The sequence below is a fragment of the Callionymus lyra genome, chromosome 1, assembly GCF_982586985.1.
Source record: "Callionymus lyra chromosome 1, fCalLyr1.hap1.1, whole genome shotgun sequence".
Lineage (NCBI taxonomy): Eukaryota > Metazoa > Chordata > Actinopteri > Syngnathiformes > Callionymidae > Callionymus > Callionymus lyra.
Window position 1 is genome coordinate 34,643,869 of NC_141818.1, and position 8,117 is coordinate 34,651,985.

Here is an 8,117-nt window from a genome sequence, read left to right on the forward strand (position 1 = left end):
CAATGTAGGCTTTTTCCTCTTATAATCTCTTCAATAACAAACGTTCTTGTTAGTGTTAACGTCGACTTCATCTTTGGAATCTACCTCACTTCAATAAATGGAGAGTTTGTGTTTAATAGCGGTTGAATAAATGCTGACGGCTCCAGAGTTCTGTGTGCGTGAAAGCACTACATTTAAATTCCACAAACTTTGGGACGATCAATGATGACAAAAAAAAAATACATTTAACAAGTTTAGTTAAGTCATAACATTGTTAAATGCTTTACTAACTTACTTTCTTTCTCTCTCTTTTTAAAATCGTGTTAATCACAGATCAAATGATTAAAAAAAATAAGAAAATAATTAATAAAAACTTTTAATTCAAGTAAAATTTTATTTCAAATGTCAAACATCAGCTTTTAAAGATGATGTTTGGACTCCGTTTAAAAGCCAAAATGAGACCAAAGTAAAAAAAAAAGAAACACTGACAGATACTGGATATTGCATGATGCTCCAGGTTGTTTAAGATGTTTACGCCCTTCTTTGTTTATTGTTAATGTAAGTTTACATGTTTTGTTAATACTTTTAAAAGCACTTTCCTACAAACACTTTCACATTTGATAAGAGAAAGTATTTACTCATCTATTTGCTGTAAAAGCCAGAAAAAGTGTTGCATCTTTAAAAGAAACAATAAATTGTTTTTACTACAGTATCGCAATATCTCGTTGTATCGTGACGCGTATCGTATCGCCAGGTTCTTGCCAATACACAGCCCTACTCAGAAAAACAGGTTCCAGTAGATCACAATGAGTGATGTTGGCGAGTAAAAAAAACCTACTGTGTGAATGGTGACTGAAAAAAAAAAAAACTGATTTGAAAGAACAAAAGGCCTATCTGATGAAGAACTCAGTGTCCATGTGACTTGTCTAAAGATTCAAGGTGAGTGAATATCAGTTCGATATAACCGATGTTACGTCAAAATAACAATGAACAGGGTGATTTGAGATAGAGAAACACTACAGCTACACTCACACGTATATTGTCATAATCCTTTACATTCAATAACACAATGTTCAATACGTTTATGTATCGTTACGCTACGAGATGCTTGTGTTGCTGAACTCTTAGAGAGAAAATGCACGGTTTGACTCAGTAGCCGGTTTATTTATGAAAGTACACACTCGAAACGTTCTCCTCATCACCACTGTTAGAATGTATATTTGTGTGATTGGTCGACAGGTTAGCAGTTTCTTTGTGGTGTACTCCAAGAAGTCATCTTTTTTTTTTCCTAGTGCACACAACTCAAGTTATTGCACTAGAGTTAAAAGAAACAACCGATTTGTATCCGCTGCCCAAAGGGATGGCTAACAAAAGAACACTTGTCCATAACACAACTGGGGCTGTGTACCGAACTGAAGTTCTTTGGAGGCAGTGACAGAAATGCCTCGGTGGCATCATGTATCAAAACATGTTTTGCCTTTAAGTGCCAAATTGTTGTACCCAGCGGTTGAATCGCATGATCAAGACTTTATGGAAACGGCTGGAAAAAAAATGACGTGTACTACGTATAATGTCAATCTGTTTTTCTTAGAATGCATCTTATAAAAATCGACACTTTAGCCCTAAACACAACGAGAACATTGACGACCTCTGGACTTGGCGACAATAAAATCCCAAAGTCAAACGTCTGTCATAATAGATGAAATTATTAATCGTGATTAACCATAGAAGTTTGAATTATGAAGAGTCTTGTCTGTGTGTTTGAAGAAGACGTCACTAGCAAGATCCCTTAATAAATCTTAGCAATCTTACACTTCATTCATTCAACAATCTCACTTTAATATCTTACCACGAGTCCAAATGAGGTCAAACAATTACTACCATTCTCAAAAACAAGTTGCTTGTATTGCCTTGAAAAGAAATACAACTCAGTGCCAGTAGTAAATGATTATACAATCCCCAGAATATCTTTGTATCATTGCATTTGTGACGAAACATTACCGGCACACAATATATCTGAAATGTCTTTCCTCTGAAATACGTTTGACTCGTCTTCCTTAAAAAGGACAAAAGGTCGGTCCAATAGGCGAAAGCTCCAACATAAGCCTTATAGAATCTGGACGAACACGCAGCACAAGTTTTTAGTAAAGAGGTTTTTATGCCTTAACCTCTGCCCCAGTTAGTAAAAGACATTTAAAAAGGAAATACAAATAAAGATAGAAGTCGGCAAGGAAGAAAAGCCTTCCTTTCTTGTAGAGAATCTGTGTGAAAAATGCAGTTTTTCCACATCAGTATATGATTTTAAGCCATTTTAAATCTCAAAAACACATTTTTAAGATGCTTTGAGGCACTGAATATATGGGTGGAACGGTCGTTATTTTTGGAGCCAATACCAGTTTTCAAGCTCAGCTTTTATCTTGCAACTTAACAACAAAGTATTGTTTTTATTGATCACCCACTCAATAACAATAAAACATTCTACAATTTGCAGTCGTTATAAAAAAAGCCCATTCGTGTTAATTTGTTCTTTGAAGTGATAAGCATTCAGTTAAGAGTGTTTCGTGTTTAGTTAACAAATTTAGTTAAGAATGCAACAAGAAACAGTTATAAAAATGTTTTTTTTTTTTTAAAAAAACCTCCACAGTCCATTGAGGAAATTCAAAATGATGCTGCATATAAATGGACTGTCAGATGTTCATCAAACTCTTATGTCATGAGTGACAATCAAACTGGACGGCCTATCATGAGACCCTTCAGAAATTTTATGAAGGCAGCCAAAACAATGTGCACGTGATCTACAACAAAAAAAAAGAAGCTTTTTCATCCCTCGTGTCGCCTGCCAAGATGTTGTACTAATGAATGTCCCAGTAACCACCACTGCTAGTGCCATGTGTATGCAACACACTGGTTCTCAAGCACACTGCCTGATTGTGGGTGTAATGACTGTAAAATTAGTTCCACATCAAGGGACCGTCACAAAGCAACGTGTTTTATAGAGCTCAGCTGGTGGAAACACCCCAGAGTGATGACAACAAGTGTAAGTCTGGCAGTGACCACAAACTAATAAAGCTACGCTGGCTCACGTCACAGGCAGAAAACCCACACAAGTGGTCGGACAGGATCTGCTGCCGGGAGCTTCGGCGGGCGGCTGGAGATTTGGACGAAGAGCAGAGAGGACTCCGGCGACAGTTGACGATATCTGTCGAGTGGAATTGAAGGTGGTGACACGGAGTGATCCGTCGCAAGGGTGAAGAAGAGAAGATATCCCTTGAAGAGCGAAGGACGGGAAGCAAAGACGAAGACTAGAAGACACGCTGAGAAATGAGTCCATCAGAGGCTCACATGTGGACCTTTAAGGACAAACCAAGGAAGGCCCGAGAGAAGAGACAGGTTATCGGCATCTGCTCGTGACGCAAGACAATTACTCAAAAATCTTATTTCACCGCAATAGCTGAAAAGTAGTGTGTAGTAATTGGTGACACACTTTAGCCTAAATAAACATTTAAAAATATTGTGGATCATTTATCAATGATCATTAAACACGAAGAATAAACTATTAAATCGCTTACATTTGGGTTTTGAACTCAAAACAAATGACTATGACATTGTGGTTTTATTTAAAGTAACTGAAAATAGTATTTGTATAAAGTAGTTCCTCATGATCGATCAAATATAATAGTTTGAAACACTGGATTTTTGATCATTGGGGAAATATCCAATATCAAGGATTTTAAGGAATTCCATAGTCATACCGTTCAATATAAATGTAGAAATATGGTATTCTACGCCTGGAAACGTGTACAGCAGCACATCAAAACAGGGTGTAGCTCCTGCTACAAACACGCTATAAAATACTGTACTTTTCTCCAAACATACCCTCTTGTTGAGGCATTTCTCAACAAAATAATCCCAACACTTTGTCAACATTAGGAAGAATAAAAATGTGAAATGCTTTTAACCTAGCAGTAGGTTAAGTTTTAAGAACAGAAACACAGTTAATAATATAACATAAAATAACAGTTAATATAAACAACGTTATCTGTACGTTTTGTGAATACAATATCTCTGTTAAGGCTGTTATGCTAGTTGACTGTACTGGACTGAACAATCGATACACACAGTACAATCAGGAGGCAGTCAAGCCGGGGATATAAAATAATTAAAAAATACAATCAAAAGTTCTGATCATAGCAGTATTTACCATTTATTGGAAAGTAAATTTGGTTAAATGCACCACTTTTACTGTTAACTTCATATATATCGGGACTTATTTTGGCTTTAAGTTTAAATTAAAAAGAAAAAAAACACTGACAGATGCTTGATATGTTGTTCCAAGTTGTTTGAGGCCGTTAATGCAAGTTTATATTTTTTGTTAATAGTTTGAGAAGCACTTTCCGACAATCACTTTCAAATTTGATTAGAGAAAGTATTTTACTTATTTCTTTGTTGTAAAAGCCAGAAAAAGTTAGAGAATCAATACATCGTTGTTCCTACAATATCGCAATATATCGCAAGCATCGTATCGTCGCATGTACTGATCGCCAGATTATTTCCAATACACAGCACTAATATTGATATTTAGTATATAATTAAGGGCCGACAATGAAAAACAAAAAAAGTGATTATTTTCCTTTGTATTGGGATTATTTTTAAATGTCTTTTTACATTTCCTTTTTTTATACAACCAATAATTATTAGATAAAATGTATTTCTTATTGATTTAAGATAGTGATAAATCCATAAGAGAAAAGACAAATTAAGCATATATCGAAATAAAAATGGTTATTTAGTAGGAATTGTATTGGCAAGAATCTGGAGATACGATACGCCTCACGATACATGTGTGACGATATATTGAGATATTGTAGGAACAACGATCCCTTGTTTCTTTCTAAGAATTTAATTGTACAAAAAACACCGTAGCATAGTCGACATTCAGTACCATTACACGCTTTACATTAACCGAATTGGATGCACACGAGTTACAGTCAGATGTAGAGAAATATCATTGACTTTTGTGGAGGAAACATGCTGGTCCACACGCCCAGATTTCATACTGCAGATCACATGGTATCTTATCGACGCCGCCACCGTCTTACTTTGTGTTGATGCCAAAATGGGTACAAACTTCAGCTTTAAAAATGTACTGTTTTTGCTTTTGCACGAATGAAATAACGAATGTTGACGACTAGAGGTTTACCACAAATAATAAATGCTGTAAATATGAGTGTTCATTAAAATGTAAAAATAAATCGAATTAATGTCTTTTATCACACATCATCACAATATAAACCATAAAATAACTTTTAATAAAAAAAAGTATTCACAAAAAACTTTTCCTTTTTTTTAAATACCAATACAGTGCTATCAGATATCGATATAGTATTGGGGGGGTGGGGGCATTGCAATATATTGTTATAGCAATATTTTCTTACACCATTATTTCAATTACAGTCATAAACAAACATAATATAAAACTTGTAAACATTCACTGCAAATACTTTAAAAAACTCCTACTAAAACAGGCTAAAAAGTGTTGCAAACATCGATCAGTCCGTAATAAATCACACGAAATTTAGTGCAGAGCAAACTAAAACGCAAACACTGCGTCATTGGCGTCTGCCTTTTCTTTTCAAGCTTCCTCTTTTCGCTGAGTCGCTCTTGTAACTCTGTCATCTTTAAGTGCATCTTCTGTAGAACAAAATGATTGAGTGTAATTTAGTAAAAGACTTGTGTGTGTGTGTGTGTGTGTGCAACAATTATTGTACTGTCACATGCCACTCGCCTACGTAGTACATGCACAGCACTGAAGTAAAGTACGTTCTGATGTCAGGATGTAGCTGGTGCTCAAAAAAGTGTTTGTTTTTTTTAACTCATCTGTGCTTCCATTATCATACTAGACGCTTTGTTCGCGCGTCATCTCTACTGTATTTCCGCGCGTCGTCTCGTCCATAAGGAGGTTGAAGGGTTCAGTTGTGAATGCAGGCACTCTCCCTTCAATGAGGTTGAGGCGTCGCTTGCATTTTAGCCGCACGGTTACTGCTCCTCTTTGTCAGCTTCCGTCGGTCACGACACCATTGATCGACGGGTGAACACGTGTGTTTACGTCGCTCTGCGATCGTTCTGCTCGGCTGTGACAAGCACTGCTCGTGAGTCACGTGACGCTTGGAAACACATTTATTATAAATTAAAATAAAACTTAAATTGCAGTTTTTGTAAAATGAATAAAATGGCAATTGTATCTTTTAAAATGAAATTAATTATCAAGCCCTACCTGATTTGGTTTGATTTTAAAAGGAATAATGGTTATATTCGTTTTTTGGGAAGCTTTCAATTCATAGTTTTTTCATGGTTTCATTTTTAAAGAGTTTAGAAAAAAAAAATTTATTAACATGCAAATATTCACGTTGTTTGTTCATTTTGGTGTTGCAATTCAACTTCCGGCCACTAGACGGCAGGAGTCGTCTCTGAAGCTAAAAGGACAATGAAATCCTGACGCTGACTAAAGGACAGAATACAGCTGATGTTTGTTTGGTTTGCTCAGTTCTATCAAATCAGAGATTAGATTTTATAACCTTCATAAAAGTTCTGCTTTGTCTGAACAAAACCACAAAACAAGTTCCACCTGTTCCAAATTATCGTCCCCGAGGGACGTGTCCAGCCGCTCGCATGGTCGCGGCGTCATTTCAGCGTCATGAACGTGTTCGAGACACGCGACTCAACTTTAGTCCGGACCGTTCGAGTTCACCGTGGTTGCACTCGCCACACCCAGCTATGCATGTCACTTATCAACATTCACTTTCAGCAGCGACGGTGAGAAAATAAAGTAGTAGACATAAGCTCTTGAGAAAAGATCGTAAAAATATCCGTCATTTCAATCTCATCCGTTTTAAGGCGACTTTAAAACTACAAAACGTTGACCCGGTAGTTAATAGAATAATAATATAATCGTTGTATGCAAGAGTACAGGGCAAAACTATACTTTAATCATTCTTTTTTTCCCAAAAGTGGTCTTTACGAGTACTTTTTCCTTTAATATTTAAAAGTATGAGGTAAAAAATGAGTGTTTGAGAGATACCATGGATAAAAATACTTGGATAATAATGGACTCATTGCGTTTACTTGAGTTACCATCGGTGCAATTCCAGCCCTTTGCCTGATCAGGTTTCTGTAAACAGCATTAATATCCTGAGCATCAAGTTGGAAACCTTGCACAAGGGGACTTTTTTTTTCTGTGAGTGGGAGTCGCGACTTCCGTCAAATGTTTGACAAAAGCGTCGCCCCAAACACTTCAAGTTTATTCACCAAGTTCGTGAGACGACCGGTGTGAGAGAGGTTAAGTAAAGAAAGAGAAAGGTAGATGACATTTAACACCTACAAGGATCCCTTCGGTACTGTTGACAACCAACATCAGCAAGAGACAGGTGCAAACATATGCGTCGGAGCTGAAGTACACAAGTCAAATAAGACTGGACTGACATTTTGAGAAGAAAAAGAAAAAAAATTAACAGGAGGAGTTAACAAGTTTATCTTTCTCAGAAAACCCCTTTTTTGGACTATACTAACCATCTGTGGGGATGGACAAAAACTTCGCTTTAAATAACCAGAATACTTCTCGTTCTTTTATCTTGACTTGGCAGATGTTTCGCATCACGTTGACCAAAATATAAAACCATTCCTCTACATTACTTAGAGATACCAAAGAAATACATTTTAAACAGGATATTGTGGACAACAAGTGTTCAGAAAGTCTTGTAACTTTGGAATCTTGGATTTTGAATCTGGCTGCTGCAGTTTTCAAGAGGTATACACTAGTACAGTGTGGATAAAAAAAAACTTTTTTTATGATGAAGAACTAAAGGAAAAAGTTTCCCTTTTCAAATCATGTTGAGCTTCTCTAAAAATGCATGTAAAGCCTTTTCCAAATCAAAAAAGTTATAAAACGTTCTATTCAATTGTTATCGATTGACTGTCAATAAACTTTGGAGAGGAATAGACGAAGTTATTTTGCACCAACACAAGATAAACAAAACTAAGTAAGTGGCGGTTTTTCTTTGTATTTTGTACATCTGCTCTGAAGGCTAGCGAAACACAAATGCATATTGTGCCGCCCATGTCATTTCCTGTGTCTAACGCTC

The 8,117-nt window shown here is 36.3% G+C and overlaps 1 protein-coding gene across 2 annotated transcripts in view; it reads right to left on the reverse strand.

Moving 5' to 3' along the window:
* Positions 1-8,117, reverse strand: part of grk4 (G protein-coupled receptor kinase 4) — a 40,115-nt gene that overhangs the window by 30,833 nt on the left and 1,165 nt on the right. The window lies entirely within an intron of this gene.